This window comes from Penaeus monodon, chromosome 30, assembly GCF_015228065.2.
Source record: "Penaeus monodon isolate SGIC_2016 chromosome 30, NSTDA_Pmon_1, whole genome shotgun sequence".
In the NCBI taxonomy this organism is placed as follows: Eukaryota; Metazoa; Arthropoda; class Malacostraca; order Decapoda; family Penaeidae; genus Penaeus; species Penaeus monodon.
Genome location: NC_051415.1, coordinates 7,311,581 through 7,311,976, shown reverse-complemented (window position 1 = coordinate 7,311,976; position 396 = coordinate 7,311,581).

Sequence of the window (396 nt, the reverse complement as noted above, 5' to 3'; positions counted from 1 at the left end):
CTGTACTACACACTTGCATGATGGAACTATTTTTGTGTAAATAAAAGGTATATAAGATAGACAATGTACAAATAGGTTTACCATGGAATATCACAGAATAAAAGTTTTTGGAAATTACTTGTTAGGTGAAATACAGAACTAGTTATTTTTTTAAAAGGGAATAGAAATAATGTACTTTAAAGTTTGTATTGAGGAAGTATTACTACTTCGTTTACTGTTTTCTTGTATGCATAATACTCAATGTATTTGTCTCTAGTTTCAGGAAATTTTATGATGAGAAAACAGCCCAAAAGTCAGTTTGTAAACTTGGTCAAGAAATTAGCAGCCGCTGTTTTCATTGCTGAAGTAGGGGCATTTGGAGCGAGTTACTATTTTTACCATCGTATGAATACAGAT